The 21,688-nt window shown below is 45.0% G+C and overlaps 2 long non-coding RNA genes across 2 annotated transcripts; both read left to right on the forward strand.

Moving 5' to 3' along the window:
* The first annotated feature begins 418 nt into the window (after positions 1 to 418).
* LOC148685731 (uncharacterized) lies at positions 419 to 17,976 on the forward strand. Its single transcript, XR_015950024.1, has 3 exons — positions 419 to 520; positions 15,684 to 15,791; positions 17,059 to 17,976. It is a non-coding gene; the product is annotated as an uncharacterized LOC148685731 (long non-coding RNA).
* On the forward strand, positions 645 to 5,427 carry LOC148685732 (uncharacterized). Its single transcript, XR_015950025.1, has 2 exons — positions 645 to 2,153; positions 4,723 to 5,427. It is a non-coding gene; the product is annotated as an uncharacterized LOC148685732 (long non-coding RNA).
* Positions 17,977 to 21,688: the final 3,712 nt, after the last annotated feature.

Here is a 21,688-nt window from a genome sequence, read left to right on the forward strand (position 1 = left end):
GTGGGTCCACCTGAGGCGCTTGCGGCGGCAACCACTGCCGCGATGGCCGCCCTCCCGCTTTTCTCCTTTTATTATTATCGTTATTATTATATTATTATTAAATGGCAGCTTCCCCCACAGGGAGGCGAGGAAGAGGGAGGAGGCGGCCACTGGGCAGCGCCCAACCGACCCGCAGCGACGAACGGCGCGTGTGGAGGCGTCGAGAGGGAGGAGGAGGGGGAAGGGCAAGCCAAAGAGTGCGGGTGGCCGCCGCCGCCTCCACCGGTCGCTCAATGCCGCGGACGCTTCTCTTCGCGGTAGGATCCCTCCGCTTCCGCCGCCTATTGGCATTGTAGGTCCTCCTGGCGGAGGGATACGCTGCGCTGCCGCGTGCTGAAACCCAGGCACGAGGGGGAGGAGGGGGCTGTTCTGCTGCTGCTGCTATCCTTAGCGGGGGCTGCTGGACACCAGCTGGCGCCTTCTTCTTCTTCGCCGTGGCTGCTCTGGTGGGCTCAGGCATCGTGGCAGCTGCAGAGCATGGGTATGTGCGTGGGCCCGCGGGGGTGTGGGCAGGAGGGAGGGAAGAGAGGTGAGAAATGCTAGGCGCCCCCCTCCTAATTTTGCGGTCTGCTGAAGCTTCGTTAAGTTTTTTTTTTCTTTAATAGATGGGGCAAGTCAAAAGTCAACGCTTTGCAGCTGTTCCCTGCGTGGCGGTGCAGTGGCGGAGGCGAGTGAAGCTTCACCTGTTGGCTTTTCCGCCTGGAGTGTATGCGTTGGGGTAGAGGAGAGGTGCGGGAAGGGGGCAAGACGTGTGAATCGTTATTTCTGGTGATTCACATGCGACTGGTATCCAGGCTGAGATGCTGCACGTGTTTTCTTGGGAGTTCTTTCAAGTTTAGTGACACAGTGCAGTCCTAACCACGGTCTACTGGGAAGTAGGCTTTGTGGAGTTAATGGGGCTTACTCCCAGATGTGTGGGGTTAGGATCACAGCCCTGCTAAGGATCCCGCTGCCTAGAGTCCTGCAGAAAGAAGGCGTTTCTTCCTGGCTACCGGAAGAATTCCCGAATTCCCCCCACCTTTTGCTAAGTTAGTTGCCCTGCAGGCTGATGTCCTAGCTTTAACTGGTTTTAGTGAAGAGTTGAACTTCAGGTCAGGATCCCAGCCCTTCACTGCAAATCCCAAACATGTCTACTCAGTTCAGTTAATTTCAATTTTAAAAAAGTTCCTTCCAAGCAAGAGCTTCTAGGGTTTGCTGCCTTGGGCACCGAATCTAGATTCATCTCTGAGAGATTTCAAGGAGATGGCTGCAAGAGTAAGTAGTTTGTAAATTGGAGCCTCTGTCATATTCTTGGCTGGGATTACCAGATGGTTATCTGACCATAATGTAATAAAAGAGAAAGGGTCGCAGGCTTAATAAGTTTTGAGTGTTACTTCCCTTCAGCACCTCTTAGATGTGAGGAGAGCAGAGGCTTGGCACATGTACTTTTATCTTTTCTGCTGCAGGTTAAACTTTTCGGTCTGTATAAGAAACAACCCAGAATTCTGGATGTTTGTAAGACTTAAATGTACTGTATGCAGTTTTTGTTATATGCCTGCATTTGAAAAAGAGCATCCATTGAATTCCCTGAGAGGAAATTATAACTTTCTTTTCCCACTTCCTCACTGAAAAAATGTGGCTGTGGGTGTGTCACTCTTTGTTGCACTTGGACTCAATTTTTCTTCAGAGCAGTTCCACAAGTGACGACTCTCAAGTAATCCCAGAGAAGACCATAGCCCTCAATGAAATGAGCAGGCTGCTTTATAGACTAATTGGATTGCTCTTTTAATGCTGTGGTACTTGTTTGGCAGTCAGGCCCATTGGAATTAACAGGAGTCCTTTCAAGCCTCAGCTCTTTATCGAAATGATGTGTGTTGTGGAATCCATATACTATTTAAACCAGCATTGTGACATGCAGAGGTTCCATTTGACATGTTGGTTACTGGTCCCCAAACCTCCACAGGCTGCAACTTTGAGAATTGCCAAGAAGGGAGAACCTTCCTTGTTAAATCTTTTCCCATCACAGTGCTGAAGTGACAGCAGAAACCAACCTGGTTTTTCAGTGCAATCACACACATCTCTGCGCAGAGAGATTCAGTGGCGGTTCACATGCCCTTGAATATGTGAATAATAAGGTGAGGCACCCTTTGAATATGTGTAGAGATATTTCATTCATCACTGAGTAACTGCAGCCAGCCCCCATACACACACACACACACACACACACACACACACACACACACACATTCCTGGAAGTAAGGTTAACATTATTGGGTGTGTTTTCCAGCTAACCTGGGATGCTGTTGCCTCATTTTTAAAAGTTATGTGCTATCTCTAGATTGATCTTACTATTAGGCAATGTGAGGTAATTCACCCCAGGCAGCACCCGTGAAAGGGTATCCTTTCATTCATTCATTTATTTTTGCCACCATGTGAGGCTTCTCACTTGGTTGTTTTGCTCAAAGCATCAAAATGTCTTAAACTGTGCCTCCTCAGCATCTCACAAATCTGTTTCAAGTATTGTGCAATTAGTGCATTTACATGTAGTAAGCCACCTGCTTTTAAATGAGCGTCTTTGGTGTGTTCTATGCAATTTCTCATCATACAGCAGAATTTTAAAGCTGAGTTTTGTTATTTGTTTTTAAAAAACCTAGCTTTCCAAACCAATAGGTAAGAAAGTGGGAGAAAACGCAAAGGAGACAGCAACCCCGAGAACGTGCCGCTTCCAAAAATGGCCATCAGGCTACCCTGTTCCCATCCATATAAGTGTTTAGTAAAAAGGTAAAAGGACCCCTGACCATTAGGTCCAGTCACAGACGACTCTGGGGTTGCAGCGCTCATCTCGCTTTACTGGGCAAGGGAGCCAGCATAGAACTTCCGGGTCATGTGGTCAGCATGACTATACTGCTTCTGGTGAACCAGAGCAGCGCACAGAAACGCCGTTTACCTTCCCGCCATAGCGGTACCTATTTATCTACTTGCCCTTTGTGCTTTCGAACTGCTAGGTTGGCAGGAGCAGGGACCGAACAACGGGAGCTTACCCCGTTGCGGGGATTCGAACCACCGACCTTCTGATCGGCAAGCCCTAGGCTCTGTGGTTTAACCCACAGCGCCACCTGCATCCAAGTGTTTAGTAGATCACATTAAAACTGAGCAACTTGCCCCGCTTCAGATCTAGTGTTTGCAGCATGGTGCATGTACACGGATGTGCCCAGATGATAACAGTAAAGGGCAGCCTCAAACTGCCCCTGACCTATGGCAACCAAGTACTGTATAAATATGTCCCAACTGAGATTTAACAAATTGATAACTGATATCTCGTATTGGTAGTTTATGGATTAATGCCCAGCTCCAACAAAGGTAGGTGGCACATGAAGAGAACCATTTGCATAGATGACGCTTCACTTGCTGTTTTCACTAGTCCTAGAAATTATCCCTACCAAAGAGACATCTTCCTGTCCTATTTAAAAAATGTTTTAAGCTCTACTATCCTGCAGCAAGACAGGAAGTGATGCTTAAACCACTTATGTAGTTTTCTCTCAGACACACCAGTGTGGTTCCTTTGCCAATCAGTACTCTCACAGCAAGCCCTTTGGAAGTCAGTCTGCAGGTGTGGCTTGCATTCAAGTCATACCTGCAAGTAGACATTTTCCCTCCATAGACTGCCAGGCTGCTAACAAAGGAAGAACGTCTGTTTGCAGGCATGGCTTAAATCCAGGCAAGGCGCGTTGAAGACATGCCCAGTGCAGTTGATCAGATTGGGGCTTGCTGTCACTGCCAGTCAGCTGATCAGGGCTGCCAGTGAGCCCCACTTGAAAAGGAGCAATTAGGAGCTGACTTTGAGCTCCCAACTCTTTATTTGGAGCCATGTTCTTACCTGCCCTACACATGTCAGATGTGGGGCACGTAGGCATGGTTTGGGGGGTGGGAATGTCTGGGCCCAAGGTGCCACGACGCCTCGCCCCTTTTGTTTTCACCCTCACTGCCGGAGAAGTTGATGTGGCCGTGCAGCAGCTCTCTCACATTCAAGGAGAAGGAAATGCAGAGGAAGGAGCGGGTGAAGGCAGACTGCTACTACCGTAGTGCCAAAGCCAAATGCACCATTGCATTACCCCCCCTCCCCGATGAGTCCCAAAAGCTCACCAGGGTATGCACACAAGCAGCGCAAAGGGGCATTATGGGAAATTAGATGTCCTTGAGCCCTTAACGCACCCTCATCCAGTCCGCCTGCCATGTGCCATGCAAGTCGCTCATGTTCCAGAGGATATGTAACCTGCAGGGCTCCAGATTTTGACGTGGGAGGGGTGTGTGGGCCTCCCTTCCTTGCATCGCTTCCCGGGAGAGAGAGAAGATGGGGAAAAGAAGGCTTCTGGTCCCTAGTGTCTCTTGATTGGGCCGGGAAAGACTTATGTATGAACCTCTGAAGAGTGGCTGATCTAGGTCAGGCTTCCTCAACCACGTCCCTCCAGATGTTTTGAGAGTACTATTCCCATCATCCCTGACCACTGGTCCTGCTAGCTAGGGATCATGAGAGTTGTAGGCCAAAAACATATGGAGGGCCGAGGTTGAGGAAGCCTGATCTAGACTGACCTACTATCTGACTTGGGATAAAGCAGTCTCTGTTGAGCCCTGTGGCCTCTGGGTCCCATATCCATAATCGACTGGATCGAGTGCTAGTCATTTATGTCTTGCCTTTTTCATCAGGACAAAAAAACCACTCAAAGCTAGGAACAAATGGTCACAACAGGCCAGCTGGAAGGGGTCTCACTCATCCTCTTGTCTCCTGAAGTGTAGCTGGCATGACAGTAATCTATCTGTCTGTCTGCCTCCCCACCCCACCCGGATAGAGGGTGCCAGACAGAGGCAGGAGCTGCTGCCACAGAGCTGTGCCCTGCAGCAGAATTGACAAGAGATCCTATCCCACCTACAAGCAGAACCGAGGGAGACCCAAAATTTCATGCACAGACCTGTGGAGTCCATGAGGATATTTATAATCCTGAACAAGGAGTCGCCTAAAATGGAAAGGGTGAGAGTGAAGACAACCACACAGAGAGAGCAAAACTAAGCATTATTCATTAAAAATGTGATGTGAGCCTATCCTGCAGAAAAATGGAAGGAGTAGAGGAAGAGGCAGGATCGGTGCCAGTGCTTCAGGATTTCTTTCTAACGTTGACACAGTTATTTGAGCTGTACTTTTGGAAACTTGTTTCAAGTGTAGATTAACATAGTTTTAAATCATGGCCGTGCCACAGATACATTTATAGTAGCTGTGTTGTAATTTAGGGTACATTAAAAAAACAACTTGGAATTGTGGTGTTTTAATTCCTGACCATGTATTAAAGCCTTTGTGTGTGTGTATATATATAAAACTTTCCACAGTGCCTTTAAATAAAAGCATGCTTTTGCAAATGTGCTGTTCAAGTAACCTAATTCAGGGAGAATGAAAGCCAGACCTGGAAGAAAATGCACAGAAGTGTTTGTCTATAGTGGGAGAGGAGGATAAAGGAGCACTTTCCCCAAAGTAGCTTTTGTGATGGTGCCAAAACAATGTGTTCAGTGCAATGAGCTATGTTCAAAATGTCATTGATGCTCAAAAGCAAACTTGAATCGGGGCAGTATCCATTTTTGCAAACTTGAATTTTTCACATGTGTTCTAACTCTGGAAGGGCACTGTGGGGTTTTTCCAAACTGATCTTTTTTCTTTTCTTTTCCTTTTACTTGAAAAAGTATTTAGTTTGAAAGATTCCAACAACTGATACGGAGACTCTTAACACAAAGGAATGCAGGAAATTCCACACTCTTCAGAGATGTTTTGGTTACTGCTTTTCATTTAATGATATGGTCCCTTTAAGCCAGGGTTAGGGAAACTATTTTAGATAAAGAAACCTCGTTGCCAATTTTAAATTGCCCAGCAAGGCTAACAGAAAATAACAACCACGCAGATCTGTGCTCAGTTTTGAACTTTTGACAGTTTCATGTTTTCATCTTTGCACACATGGATTCACATGCAAGAATGATGACTTATGCATCTCAGTGCTCCCTTAAATGCACGCTCACCCAAACACACACAAAGTAATGATCAAAAAAGAGAAGCGTCTATCCTTTCCTCTGAATAGCCAAGAACAGGAGCCAGCCCTGTGCTTGTTTATTTCCAGCAGCAGTTTTCTTTCTGGAGAGCTTTTGTTTCAAAATGCCCTTGAGGCTCAAAGCCAGTTCACACATTTCCCAGTTGTGGAGCTTCTAGAAGCAGAAGCAACCTGCACTTCTGATTCCCTTCTTTCAATGCAACATTTGTAACCCTTACAGGTCTCTGCCAGATCTTATCCAAAGATCCTTATGCACCCCCAGTGGGGGTCAGCAGTATGAATGGCAGGGCTGCTCCCCCACCTGAGGCAAGGTGAGCTCCTTGCCTCCAGCAGCAAGATCCACAGGTGTAGCAGATCTGGCCGGCAAGGAATTGATAACCCATTGTAGACCTTCATTCACCCCTTTTTCCCTGGTGGGGGAAGGGTGCCATTTTGTGGTTCGCCTCAGGTACCAAAATGTCTTGTGCCAACCCTGGTAAGTGGGATGTGTCTCTACAGGCCCTGGAACTAATGAATACATGAATTGGCCCTTGGCCCCTGGCCCCTGACTTTAAAAAGTGGCGCTGAGTGGAATTCATTCCAGCAGCAGGGCCAACTTTGAAGTTTCGGGGGTCTCTTGGCAACTTATGGTTCTCTTTCTCTCTAGTCATTCTGCCAACCGTGGAGGTCAAATCAAACACAGCAGTTCAGATGGTTGTCTCTTCCCACCCTGCTCCTTTTCATTTAGCTGGCGCAGAACTCGTTGAGTTGCTTTGAACCTGAGCTTGGAGCTGAGCCCCCCCCCCCAGAACAAAACCTGGTAACCAGTTCAAAATAAGTGCTTCACCAATAGTCCAAAGGAGTCTTTTGAGGGGGGTGAATAGGGCCTTTCTCTTCTCTAACATTAGGCAAGCAGGCCAAACAAGGAGGAGGAGCAAAAATAAGAGTTTGGGGATTATAGTCCTGTATCTTGCTTATGCTTTGACCTGGTGTATGAGGACAAACAGTAAGACTGTGTGCCCACCATATTTATTTATTTATTTTGACTAATATGGAAAGAGGCCAGGAGGGGGAGAGCCACACTATACATTTAAAACACGTCCCTTCTCAAAAAAAGAATCGTGGGAGCTGTAGTTTGTTAAGGGTGCTGGGAATTGTAGTTCTGTGAAAGGTGAATACAGGATCATGAGAAAACATTCAGAGAAGTGGGTCCCTTTTTCTGTGTAAGCATTCCAATCCTGTAAGCCAGACGTCGGCAATGTTTTTGGCCGTGGTCCGGATCATCACCACTGACGCTGGTCCGTGGGCCAGACACACTCTGGACTTGCGCAGAAGCGATTTCCGGTGCTGTGCTGCCCATTTCCAGGGCGCTGAAAATCGTTTCTGCGCATGCTCAGACATGCGCAGAAGCGATTTCCAACTTCTGGGTATGGGCAGCGCGGCACCAGAAATCACTTCTGCACATGCGCAGAAGCGATTTCCAGTGTCTGGGCATGCCCAGACGCTGTTTCTGGCATCTGTGCGTGTGCAGATGCCATTTTCGGCACCACTCAGCGAGTCTCCGCACTGCGCTCTGCCGGTTTAGCGCGATAAACGGCCTCTGTGGGCTGCATCCAGCCCATGGGCCGGAGGTTGCCGATGCCTCTGCCATAAGCCCTCACATAACAGTGTTATGCACCCAACTATGCATAGTTTAAAAAGCTGCTGTCTTTTCTCCAGCTCCCCCCCCCCCCCGTTTTAATTGCTTTTCTGTTTCCGAGAGTAGGTAGGATTGGAACTATACAGGGTGGCTATTGAAAAGATCTATAATAATAACAACAACAACAACATTATTTTTATTTCTGCCCCGCCCTCCCCAGTCAAAACCGGGCTCAGGGCGGCTGACACCAGTAAAATTACAATAATATATAAAAGAAAAAATTAAAATACGGGTTAAAATACAGTTTAAATTTTAAAATGCAGCCTCATTTTAAAGTAGCCCAACTCAAGTAGCCCAAATCAAAACCATAAGGGGGGGGAACATAGGGGTCAGACTGAGTCCAGCCCAAAGGCCAGACAGAACGGGCCCTTGCGTTCTTGCAGGCCCTGCGAAAAGATGTCAAATCCCTCAGGGCCCTGGTCTCCTGTGAGAGAGCGTTCCACCAAGTCGGGTCAGTACTGAAAAGGCCCTGGCCCTAGTTGAGACCAATCTAGCCACCTTATGTCTCGGGATCTCCAAAATGTTGTTATTTGTGCACCTTAAGGTCCTCCGTGGGGCATACCAGGAGAGGCGGTCCCGTAGGTACGAGGGTCCTAGGCTGCATAGGGCTTTAAAGGTCAAAACCATCACCTTAAATCTGATCCTGTATTCCACAGGAGCCAGTGCAGCTGGTAGAAGCCAACAAATAAAAGATGCCTGAAGTAAGCTAAAAATAATGTATATATTTTTCTGTGATGGAAGTCAATGTAAAAAGTATGTTTGGAGAATGAACTTCATAAAGTTCTTGTATGGATGCATGTGTTTGGGGAAGAAAGCAACCATTTCCCTGCATTAAATATCCCTGTATTTATGTTCTAATAGTCACACTGCAATTATATATATATTGTGTGTGAGAGAGTGAGTGAGTGAGAGAGAGAGAGAGTATGCAGGTGAGTGGGTCCTGATCAGCTGATCAATACCGACAGTGAACCCTTTTAAACTGAACTGATGCAAAACAACTGCACAGGACGGAATCACAGAGTTTAGAAATGCTGGTGAACCTGAGCCAGAATTGAATCAAGTTTTAAAAACAGTTTGACTCCCTGCTTTTTACCACTATAACTCTCCCCCTTGAGTCAAGCCTCCCATATCACTTTGAAACCCCACCCTTGAGGAAATTGGCCCATGGAGACAGGTTAGAAACTGACTGATGACATGGTGATACCAAATTAATGGGGATAGTTAAAATTTCCAAGGAGCCAGAAGACATTTGGAAGAGCTGATTTGGCCCGTGGTCTTGAGGTTTCCCACCCCTGCCTTTAAGCCAACATACTTTCAATTTTTTTCCTCGTTATTTCCTGTGTGAGCTGTAGCGATGCTTTTAAATACTTCTTTCTAAACCACATTGTGTTTCCTGTTTCCTATCTATTCTTTACCACAAGTGGTTTTGTTTTTTTTTTAGAAATATGGTGGTTGAAACCGATTCAAGTGACTGTAGTTGTTTACGGGAAGGTTTTGCTTTGTTGTGGTTGTAATCCCATGTAAGAATTAAGACCGACAGTATTTTAATGCTCGTCAGGATTTCTCCTCGCATCTAATTTCATAATTAAGGGTTATTACGCTAGGACTGGAAGCCAAACCTGGGGGAAGAAATCATCTCTCTTGCACCAAACCTAATACAAAAACATTAAATTGGAATGTTTAAGAAGCTTTCTTCAGATACCACATTACAGTGAGTGATATCAAGAGTTAGTCATAGTCAGAATAGGTCTCCTCTGAGCATGATTTAGTTGGACGTCACCCAACGTGCTTTCAATCTTTTATCTCAGAAAACAGATGCACACACTTCCCAAGTTTTATTTCTCAACGCCCAAGGAGATTTTGCTTTATAGCGGCTATAAGTGCAATGGCAAACCATAGTTTGTTTTACGAGCATGAGTAGCTTTAATCTCATACACCTTTTCCTCCACTTTTCCTGCACGTGAACAGAATAGGGTAGAAGTTCCCATTCCTGGCTTTGTGGCAAACCATAGTTTCTCCTTTTGTCTGAACAAGAAGTGATGGTTTGCCACAAACCAGCTTCTAGACCAGGCATCCCCAATCTTTGGCCCTCCAGATGTTTTGGACTACAATTCCCATCTTCCCTGACCACTGGTCCTGTTAGCTAGGGATCATGGGACTTGTAGGCCAAAACATCTGGAGGGCCGCAGTTTGGGGATGCCTGTTCTAGACTTATTCTTACATGCACAGGAGGAGGATAGGAAAGAATGTATGAACTCGAGGCTGTTCATGCTCATTATGGCGAATGGTTTGTTTTGTTACATTTAAATCTGGCCAGTATGTGTGTCAAAGCTTTCCTGACTCCGTTAAAAGTATGTGAGGGCATCAAAGCAGGGTTAAAACTTGAAGCATAGAATTGGGTCCTGAATGTGCATGCCATTCTTCATTCCGGTATATCATTACAATATAATTATTGTGCACCTGTCCCCTTACTCTTTAAATCAGACATGGGTGGGGTTTGGGTTGATGTTCAGACATGGAAAACAGAATTGTGCCCTGATCTTGTGTACCCAATTCCATCTAGATATATTGGAGTTCAAGCAAAAGACTGGAGCAAACAAGCACACTAATACAGGCAAATTAAACCAAAGGACTCTTTTCTCTTGAAGAGTTTGATGGTGGCTGGTGGGTACCTATGCTGAAAGTGTACTTTTCTCTCTCTCTCGCCCTGCTGAGAATGCATATTCAGGCATGTCATAGATGCAAATAGACCCTTGTTCACTGTATGCGTCATCTAACAAGAAAGGATTCTCTTAACTGAGACCCCCCATTCATCCACCCACCTCCTACTGGGGGTAGTGTAGAGCAGTGTTTCTCAACCTTTTTTGGGCCACGGCACACTTGTTCCGTGAAAAAAATCACGAGGCACACCACCATTAAAAAAGTTAAAAAATTTAACTCTGTGCCGCCCTATATTATAATTATGACTGTAAGAAACACTTGCCAAATATTGCTTTCCGGTGGGTCAGTGATGTGTATTGGCGGCCGCCAGGCTCGTTTGCATTGAGCTTTGGGAAAGAGGAGGAGAAATATTGCTTTCCGGCGGGATAGCGCTGCTTATTGGCGGCCGCCAGGCACGTGACAATGCAAATCGCCCTTCTCGTCGCCGCACGTCACGGCACACCAGCCAGCGTCTCGCGGCACACTAGTGTGCCGCGGAACAGCGGTTGAGAAACGGTGGTGTAGAGCAGTGTTTCTCAACCAGTGTGCCTCCAGATGTTTTGGGACTACAACTCCCATCATTCCTGACCACTGGTCTTGCTAGCTAGGGATGATGGGAGTTGTAGTCCCAAAACATCTGGAGGCACACTGGTTGAGAAACACTGGTGTAGAGCACCCATTTGCAGTCTCTCGCTCTCTCGACCAAATTGTAAGGTTTTGAAAATGAGATACCAGTAGATGCTAAAGCATTTTGCTTATTAAAAGGTCTACATCAGGGCCCCCCCAAACTTACCCGGCTTTGGGCCGCTGCCTGCCATGCCGATCGCACGGAGGGCAAGGGAGCACATGGTAGTATGCGCCCATATGCGTGCGCACGCGCTATTTCCGGCACACTTCCGGGTTGGAGGAGCACCGGAAATAGCTTGTGTGCATGCGCACAGGCCTCCTTCGACCCGGAAGTGTGCCGGAAATGACGTTTGCACATGCGCACAAGCTGTTTCCGACGCTCCAGCCACCCAGAAGTGGGCAGCCACGCCGCGCCGTTAAGAGTGGGTGGCGGCAGCGGGGGTCGCCGGGGACCGCATAAAAGAGCCTCGCGGGCCGCATCCAGCCCACGGGCCTTCGGTATGAGCAATTGTCCATAGTAAGTACATATGGAGGTAATCAGAATTCAGAACATTATTGCCATGATTGCCGTTGAGCAAAGTACATTAGCTAATATATGAACCGTCGTTTGGCAGGATGTGCACACTGCAGAGCGCTTCATAGGAGTTAACTAAAACACCAATTTTATTGCTGCTGGAAATAAACAAGCACAGGGCTGGCTCCTGTTCTTGGCTATTCAGAGGAAAGGATAGACGCTTCTCTTTTTTGATCATTACTTTGTGTGTGTTTGGGTGAGCGTGCATTTAAGGGAGCACTGAGATGCATAATAGGTTGTAGCTGGTGGTGGCACTAAATGCCTTCTGCTGAAAAGAGGAGAAACTGGCGCACAAATTTATCCATTCAGATATTTGATACATTGTTGTTTTAAATGGGAGGCATCGGAGCACGACTGTGTGCCTACCAAGCGGAGGTGTTTTGTTAGGGTCAAATTCTGTTGTCGGTTTCTCTCCCAGAAACCTTGCTGATGTCAACAGAACTGCAGAAGTAATGAAAATAAAGCGGAGACTCTTGTCAACATTCATTTCGCAATACATTGTTGAACAATGCCATCGCTAGAGGAAATCTCCCGTTTCTTTGAACAGTGTCGCTGAGCAATATTTTTTGTAGGAACCATGATAATTCAGAACACACTGTTAACAGTGACAAGTCATATGTGTCTACTCTCTTCCTGCCTTAGCCTAGACACCTACTCATGGCCTATCGGCTCTTGCTAGAAAGCAACATTCTTAGGGTTTCTTTCTTTCTTTGTTTAAAAAAAAAAGGTTTTGAGACCTCACAGAAAAACATATAGGCAGTTATAAATAAAGTTATAAAATCGCTTTCACATTTATCATTTTCAAATCTCATTATTTTGAGGAGGCCATCAACAAAACCGAAAACAAGAGAAGCATGTTGGCCCCAAGATAAGATTCTTGATTTTGATGGTAGGGATGTCTCAGGTTCAAATTGCCAAATAACAATCCCGTGAAAGAGGGCAAAGAGAGCCATACCCTTGAGGGCTGGTGTGAGGTTGCATGGGCAGACATGGATTCTAATCCTCACCATGAGGCACACAGGTGATCTTGTGCCAGTCACAATTATCTCTCTACCTGACCTACTATAACAAAGTTTAGGGCCCATTCTAGAGAGTGAAGAGGCTTGGCCATCTATCCCAGCGGCAGTGCTTCTCACACGGAGTACCTAGGAAGTGGGTAGCATGAGAAAATTCTCAATTTGCATACAAAAAGTCAGTTTTGCAACTCCAGGTTAGGCTGGAAAAGACCCCTTTTTGGAAACCTGGAAAGCCTCTCCAGATTAATGTAGGTGATACTGAACTTGATGTAGCTTGGTGCAAGACAGCTTCCTATATTCCAGTCTCTTGTCTTAAAGATGGCTGCTCTGGGTTCCTTTAAGGAGCCTCCAAAATTCTAGAGATGTCTTCCCATATGGCTGCTTTTAACTCCTTAGTAGAAGATGTAATCTTGATTAGGGTTTCAGTAGATGGGGAACCATGGAGAACAGGGAGGGAGAACCTGTGGCCCTCGAGGTGGTGTTGGACTCCCATCTGCTCCAGCCAGCATATAGTCATGGCCTACAACTCCCATGATCCCTAGCTAGCAGGACCAGTGGTCAGGGATGATGGGAATTGTAGTCTCAAAACATCTGGAGGGCCGAGTTTGAGGAAGCCTGATATAGCCCATGGTCAGGCATGATGGGAGTTTGAAGTGCAACTTCTGGAGATCACCACTGTCCTCATCCCTGATGCAGAGGAAGGGAGGGACGTTATTATGAAGTGGCACCAAAATATTTCCTTAACAGGAAGGTTCTAGTGTTTACCAGCCCAGAGTTGTATAAAATACATTGCGTTTGCCTGAGCTTTCAAACCAGGGACAAATGGCACACACATCTTGCTTCTGTTTGAGCAGTTGGGAGGGTTTTGCCAACAAACAGCGAGGGTGTGAAATTCACTTCACTTCAGGTGATACACTTCCCTGGTTCATCATGGCACCTAACTGGGTTTTTTCTCCCTCGGCCCTCCATGATCAGGAGAGGCATTTGCTGTATACCTCCGGTGAATGGAAGGCACTGTGAGTGTGTTCTTGGATATGTAATTAAGCTTTATTGAACAAAGATAATGTCAAATTCCAATCAGAATTTCTGAGGCAGCAGCTCTGCAGATCATTATGCTTATCTTCCATGGCTAATGCAGTTCTGCTCAGCGTCACCGAAACCAGCAATTCACCTCTAATCAGTCAGTCAACATTCCCAACATGCGTTCAGCATAAAACAACAACAATAACAATACATTTTTATGGCTCCTCAGGTGTTGAGTGCTGCTCAATCACTGTCCCCCTCCTATGCAGAAGGGGTGGAAAGTGCTAGTAAAGTGAGCAGAGGTATATTGTTGCATATAATTTCAAGTGACAAAAGCTAGCCCAGCTGTAGGCATGGTTCAAATTGCTGGAGTATTGAAAACGTAGCCTGCTGCTGATGCCCTGTTTCCTTCTTGTTGCTTTCCCATTTTATTAAAACCTAGCCTGCAAAAAAAGACTGTACTTGGGAGGAAAACCACAAGGTATATTCTCCAGTGCCCAGAATAAAATGAAGCTTAATAATAGAGAGCACATGTTGCACCCACACAATCTTCTCCAAAGTGAGTGCCTGAGCCAGCAATTTGTTGAGTGCTCAAGGTCCTGTTGTGCAAATTATCCTCCCCAAGCTGTTATTAAGGCTGGTCCTGTACATGTTTACTTGGGCTGGGGGGGAGAGGAATCTTTCTAAACTCAATAAGGCATATTCCTAGGTATGGTTCCAGTCCCATGTATGTATGTATTTATGTAATATTGCATTTGTATCCCACCTTCTTCAATGAGCTCAAGGAGAGTCTCACGCTCTACCGATTAATGTTTTGGTTAGATCCATTCTCAACACACCTGAATTCTCAATTTCCCTTTATATTATTATTATTATTATTATTATTATTATTATTATTATTATTATTTATTATACTGGAACAAGTTATCAGCCGTAGCTCAGTGATGATGCATAAGTTTTGCATGCCAAAGGGCCCTGTTTCAATCCCTGACATTGCAGTTAAAAGGATCAAAGGGAAAGAGGGGGAATAGACCACACTGGGTTGTCCTTGGAAAAACCTGCCGGAGGCCCTCCAAGTAGATAGTACTTGACCAAATGAACCAATGACCTGACAGTATAAGGCAGCTTTTTTATATTCATATTTGCACTGCTGTCGGAGGAAGCACCCCCTGTTTTATCCTGTGCTGCAGTAAAATGGCAAACCAAATAAAGCAGGAGAACAGCAACTGGCCCAAGTTTCAGACCTGCAAAAGGGAAACCCGGCTTTGGATATTCAGAAACTTGGTGGGAGGGGAAGGAAGAGCACTTGCCCCACTTCTTGCTCCCTGCGATTCACTTTCGGCATCTGAAGTGGTCCTTGTATCTTCCCCTCCCGGCCCTTCATGGTGAGATGTGGATACTGTACACCCTCTGCACACAAAGCGATGGGACAGTTCCACTTCGTGTGTTATGGGGAAGCATAGGAGCGAGGAAGTAAAAGGGCGTTTCATTTGCTTTTCATTCCACAGCTTTAAAACGTCCAAAGTGGTGCAAACATATCTCTCCTGCGGTTAATATCAGACGTTATCTCACGTTGACAATTCAATACTGTAAATCCATCCAGCAAGATCCATAAAATAATTCTCTGGTTCATCCTTCTTGCCTTGTTTGATGATAAGGAGTTCCATAGTCCTTTTCTGTTTCATGCCACATTGCGACATGGAGTTTAAAGCAACTGTTTAATTGGGAACCGCATGTGAAAATCATTTGGTATTCCTTGCTGTAAAGAGATCTCCCTTTATAAATTAGGTGTTTCATATAAAGGATGCACATCACTAAGATGTATGTTAGAAACAGGAAATTAGACCTTCCTCTTAGTGGAATGACGTAATATATTGGGACTGCATTTTGTTCAACTTCCGGTACTAATCATTTCTTGACATCATTGGCATATGTTTGTGACTATAACCATACCTTTGAAGGTGACCCGGAAACTACAGTTAATCCAGAATGCGGCAGCTAGACTGGTGACTGGGAGCGGCCGCCGAGACCACATAACACCGGTCCTGAAAGATCTACATTGGCTCCCAGTACGTTTCCGAGCACAATTCAAAGTGTTGGTGCTGACCTTTAAAGCCCTAAACAGCCTCGGTCCAGTATACCTGAAGGAGCGTCTCCACCCCCATTGTTCAGCCCGGACACTGAGGTCCAGCACCGAGGGCCTTCTGGCGGTTCCCTCGCTACGAGAAGCCAAGTTACAGGGAACCAGGCAGAGGGCCTTCTTGGTAGTGGCACCCACCCTGTGGGATGCCCTCCCACCAGAGGTCAAAGAGAACAACAATTACCAGATCTTTAGAAGGCATCTCAAGGCAGCCCTGTTTAGGGAAGCTTTTAATGTTTGATGGATTTCTGTATTTTAATATTTTGTTGGAAGCTGCCCAGAGTGGCTGGGGGAACCCAGCCAGATGGGTGGGGTATAAATAATAAATTATTATCATCATCATCATCATCATCATCATCCATCATCATCTATACTATAGATCAGGGACATCCAACTCCCAAGAGACTGCAATCTACTCACAGATAAAAAAACCTAGAAGTGATCTGCCCATTTTTTGGGGGGGGGGACCCAAACTTGTTGAGCTTTTTTTAGGAGGGCAAGCCACTTCTTGGGGGACACACACAACATAAATCGCTTGCCAAGTAGAAAACACGGCAGCCATAACTCCTGTCTTCCATTTTTGCGGTCGTGTGGGAAGAGCGGGCGGGGCCAGATGCTCTTTCCCCCCGCGGAAGAAAGTTACCCTGTGATCGACCACAATCTACCACTATCACCTGGGGATCAACCTGTCGACCGGTTGGGCATCCCTGCTATAGATGATCTCTGGTAATCTGTAATTGCAGGTTATATTTATATTACTTTCTGCCTGAACCTTTGGTCACCTTATTTAGATGGGCAGTCGCTATTTTAAGACATAGGCCTTTTCACAACGTAACCCCATATATGTTTGCTGAGGAGTAAGTTCCACTGAATTGAATTGGATTTACTCCTAGGGAAGTGGCTATAGGAGTGCAACTGTCAGGTTGTTGATTTTAATCTATGCAGAATCTGTGAGGAGGTTCAAGATTTTGGTATGTAAGATACAATGTAAGGAAAGACCATTTTTCATCTTATAGAAGCTTATTAAGTAGGTTATGCTGTAACCAGGTGAAGCTGGATGTGTCGCTTGGTTGTCTACAGCAAAAATGTCCTCTGCCAAACACTGTGCTGTGACAAAACTTGCTGAAAATGTTAAATATGTTCTGCTAAATGAAACAATTGGCTCACTTTGCTCCTCTTCTGTTTCTTCTTTTTAGATTTTCTCCTTTCTCAGAGAACATAACAAAATCCTAAAAAATTCAAGAAGGACTTGGCAATGCAATGAGTGATCACCGTGTTCCCTGGAAATCTGTTGCAGTGTGTGCTGCTGATTCTTTCTGTTTCTGGAATAGTGTTGTAAGATGGCTCCTTGTTCTAAACCAGTTTTTAATCTACGGTAGTTCAGTTCAATGCTAGCTTGATCTCACCTGCTTGCATACAATAAAACATTTCCATTCATGTTTTCCTTGTAGAATGACCAAAAATTGTTAAGTGGGAGGAGAACTAAAAGTAGGACTCCTGTGATTTGAATCAAGGCATCTATCTGCCTTTGGCACCACCACTGGTGCCAAAGGTTGCTTATGTGTGCTGGTTCACCAAGATTCATAAAGTATATAAAGCATAATATTTGATGTGGAACTAGATGTGATGAGGGGAATCTGGTGTTTCACTCCTAAGACTAATGTGAAGGTGGGGGGGGGATACTTGCAGGACAAAATAAACAGGAAGAAGATAATGCCTAATTCTTCCTCTATCTGCAGACTCTCACCTGCAAATGCCACCGAACCTCACCCTCACTTTGCACTGACTTTGTTTCCTTGCCACTGCCAGGCTCAAAAATTCTCAAGTTAGCCAATCTGACAGGGGAAATGGGGGGTGGGGGTGGACATTAGCATGGGAGAAATGCCAATGACATTAGCATGGGAGGGGTTTGCTGATTCTGTCCTGCAGCTGCCCACCCTCAGAGTTTCCATCTCTTGGCAAACATGGGTTTAGAAACAGCTTTTCCAAGATAGCGTGCTTAGAAAAGAGAAACTAACTCAGCTATGGACTAAGGCTTCATATTGTTTCTTTTCTGGCCATAGTTTTGCCTCTTTTAATTCCTCATTCTGACAATATTAAACATGAATGGTGAATATGTCTCATTGCATTTATTTGCTAATTGGTTTTAGGACAGGCTAAGCCTATATATTTCATGCCATGGGAACTTGGTTGCCTCATTAACTAGTCTCAAGCTTTCTCCCCTCTCCCACCAAGTGCAGCGCATCTCAATTATCAGAGCATCCCTGGCTGCAGTTGTGCACATTCAGCATTTAGCCCTGTCAGCTTCCGAACCGGCCACTGTAACTGTCCCTTTAAGAGCAGTTTGATCTGCAGTAATTAGCAAGCAATAAACGTTTACCTCAGTGCCACCAAAAAGCTTCCTGGGCAGATTTTTTTTCTGCAGGGCAAACCTCTATTTAAAAGGGAAAGTGGGGGAATAGGCCACACTGGGTGGTTTTTGTTTCTTCTTCTTTTTCTTCTTGGCAACACTATCAGTATCTATTGCAAGGGGTACAATGTTTAGCAACTGAGCTCATTGATCCTAGACGTGGAAGAGTTGTGTGTATGTCAAACTCACCAAGATGTTTTTCTCCAGGGCAAGGAGGGATAGAACTGAAATGAAATCAGGTAACGTTAATCAGGAGGGATTCACCAGATAAGCACTCAAGGTAGAAGTAGCAGTAGCAACAGCAGAAGTCTAAAGAAAGAAGCTTATAACTAAAAGCTTGGTTTTTGTGGAAAACTCCTTTTTACACGTCAGCTTTCAGTTTTCCTCCCAGTTAAGCTAAGGGTGAGGCAGAAGGTGAAAAGGGCATGGTATCTGTACTGAGCAATATTACACTGGTGGTTTGCTTGGGTTTCTTTTAAAGCAGACGTATTTTCAAGGGAAGAACAAATAAGAATAGCAAAAGAGCATAAGAATGCTCGTCTAGTCCAGCAACCTGCCCGTCTAGTCCAGCAACCTGTGAATTGGACAACCTCGCATAACAAAAGACTCAGCTCAACAGTTGGTAGCCTCTGGCCGAAGCACGAGTGATAAATCATACAGATATAATGCTGTATTTTATGCTTCTTTAATCAAGGTAAACGTGATTGGCAGATGAGGTCATCAATCAACTGCTGGCCAATGAGGAGAAGTCCACATCAGAAGTTGTGGGTGCTTGAGAAAACCCTGTGGTGTACATTTGAGAAAACTTGAGAATTGTCAGTCTCTTCCTGGATTAAAAGGGGGTTATAGTTGCAGGCATGAAATGGGGCTGTTTCCCCAGCAGTTCCATGGGGAATTAAATTAATGCCAGGGTTGTCAGCTTCATGGACTTCGGATACAAATGAACTACAACAAAATGTTGCAGTGCGGAGTGCTTCTTTTAAGGATTCTATCCATTCCACATTTCTGCTGCCACCATCACCCAGGTTTGTTTGTTTTTTACTTTCTTCCAGGCAGTCAACATTCTGTAGCCACCGCACACTTTTGTTCCTCCCTGAGCTGTTTTTTTTTGGGGGGGGCGGTCTGCAAAATCTTCAGGTTCTGCCACGCCTGGCGAAAATACCTCGTCTGTGTGAGTGGCAGCGCTCTGGATAAGTAAACAATAGCACTCACAGCCTGAATATCAAAAACAGGGAACAATCTGTACACTAATACTGTACACCCATGCCTATTTATCAGCTTACCAAACAATAACTGTCCTGACAGATACCTGCATATATATTCAGGGACAGTTGAATGATGTTAGGCCACTTTTAACTAGTCTTTTTTGTCCCCTTTGCCATTCTTCTGGTTTTTCAGTGGTATGTTAGTTAACCCACTGTCGACTGGGGGGAAAAACACCTGCATCAGATTAACTCTGTCCCATCTGAGATGACGACATTGCTCTTGTTCAAAGAACTTTGCCCCCCCCCCCCAAAATAGTAGGTATTTTGATAGGCCAGCAAGCAAAAACAAAACTAAGGTCAAACTGGATTTGCTTGCTGGCTCACCCATTCCCCTGAGGAGTAGGGAAAATTCCACAGGCATTTGGCTGGCCCTTGTAAGAAGAGCCTGCAGCATCAGGCCAGTTGGCCCGTCTAGTTCAGCATCCTATACTCAAAAGTGGCCAACTGGATGCCGGCGGGAAGCCGGCGGGAAGCATCTGAGCACAAGAGCATTTCCCCCTTCCTGTGGTTTCCGGCAGCTGATATTCAGAAGGATACAGTACTGCCTCCGACTTTGGAGCCAGAGCAGAGTCAACATGGCTAGTGAAAACAAAATAAAAAAATCCTTCTAGTAGCACCTTAGAGATATCTGAAGAAGTGTGCATGCACACGAAAGCTCATACCTATGTCAAACTTAGTTGGTCTCTAAGGTGCTACTGGAAGGATTCTTTTATTTTGTTTTGACTGCATCAGACCAACACGGCTACCTACCTGTAACTAGTAACATGGCTAGTGGCCATTGATGGCCTTATCTTCCATGAATGTCTAATCCTCCTTTAAAGTAATCCAAGTTGGTGGCCTCCTGTGCTGGCGAGTTCCATTGTTTAATGACTCACTGTGTGAAAAAGTGCTTTCTTTTAAAACGTTTTTAAAATACTTTTCAAGTTTATACATTTCATTAGTTTTACAATCAATTTAACATTTCAATTTTTGACTGTCTTCCCTCTCTGCGGTTCCTTAAATTTGTTTTTTAAATTTTTTTGCTCATTTAATTATCTACTTTATGAAACTGCAGGTTATTACAATAATCCTGCCAATGTTTATATCTAAACAAAAAATTTAAAAAATTCCTTCCAGTAGCACCTTAGAGACCAACTAAGTTTGTCATAGGTATGAGCTTTTGTGTGCATGCACACTTCTTCATACCTATGACAAATTTAGTTGGTCTCTAAGGTGCTACTGGAAGGAATTTTTTTCATTTTTTGTTTTGACTACGTCAGACCAACACGGCTACCTACCTGTAACAAATGTTTTTATCTGTTTGCAATTTATCTGTAAATATTCAATAAACCATTTCCCATTCTTTTATAAAAAGTTATCTTGATTTCTTATTCTTCCAGTGAGTTTCACCATTTCTGCATATTCCATAAGTCTTTGTATCCATTCTTCCTTTGCTGGGACTTCTGCATCTTTCCATCTTTGGGCAAGCTGTATTCTTGCTGCTGTAGTAGCATCATACCTGCCAAGTTGCTTTCAGAGAAATAAGGGACCGGCCAGAAATAGCAGACCGGAAGTAGCGCTGCCGCCATTTTGGAACTGGGCGGAGCATGCTCAGAAGTGACTTTTGATGCTGCTTTGCCCAGTTCCAAAATGGCCGCCGCACCAGAAGTTGCACTGCAGCCATTTTGGAACTGAGCAAAGCAGCATCAAAAGTCACTTCTGAGCATGCTCCGCCCAGTTCCAAAATGGCCACCACGCCAGAATAAACCGGGAAAAAACAAAAAAATCCGTTTTTTCAGCTAGGAACAGCTGGAAAAATGGGGATTTCCCGGGGAAAACGGAAGGCTTGGCAGCTATGAGTAGCATACATAAATAAATTTCTATACAATTTAGGTAGTTCTGTCTCTATAATTCCCAAAAGAAAATACTTCTAACCATCCAGAATCTTCCAATATTCAGCTTCATTGGAGGCCTTGCTCTCCAAGAAAAAGGATTTAATACAAGAAACTTTTTTCAATTTTTACAAATTCTAGCACTAGCTACATTGTGCCAGCATATTATTCAAACAGCTTTTTTCTTCCTTCAAAAAATGTCAATAATTATTACTTGTGTTCTGAAAGGAAAGACACATTCCTGTTCTCCAGGAGCTAGCAACCCAAACAGTTGTGTGTC

Source organism: Zootoca vivipara, chromosome 5 (genome assembly GCF_965207765.1).
Source record: "Zootoca vivipara chromosome 5, rZooViv2.hap1.1, whole genome shotgun sequence".
Lineage (NCBI taxonomy): Eukaryota > Metazoa > Chordata > Lepidosauria > Squamata > Lacertidae > Zootoca > Zootoca vivipara.